General features: G+C 19.7%; 1 protein-coding gene across 6 annotated transcripts in view; it reads left to right on the top strand.

Annotated features, from left to right (window-relative positions):
- Positions 1-310, top strand: part of EndoA (endophilin-A) — a 262,925-nt gene that overhangs the window by 159,441 nt on the left and 103,174 nt on the right. The gene's annotated exons all lie outside the window — the stretch shown is intronic.

Genomic DNA, 310 nt, shown 5'->3' on the forward strand with positions numbered 1-310 from the left:
TTTTAAATCCAAAATCACATTGTCGCTATTTTTTATAATTCTATTTTATGTTAAACTCATAGTGAATAATATACCTTACTCCAAATTACTTACTACAAGGATATAACATAATTTTATAAAACTGACTGAAATATTATCACGAGCACAACATACTCAATAATAGAACGTCATTTTAATAGAACGTTTGTCGCAAAGAATATTTGGCATTTAATAAAATTTATAATATCGTTAAAAATATAAAATAAAAGTCATATTTAGTTTTCTTATTTATAATTTACATTTTTTTAATTTTTTATTTTTAATTTACAAA

This window comes from Halyomorpha halys, unplaced genomic scaffold (assembly GCF_000696795.3).
Source record: "Halyomorpha halys isolate HHAL.00 unplaced genomic scaffold, Hhal_1.1 Scaffold270.1, whole genome shotgun sequence".
Classification (NCBI taxonomy): Eukaryota; Metazoa; Arthropoda; class Insecta; order Hemiptera; family Pentatomidae; genus Halyomorpha; species Halyomorpha halys.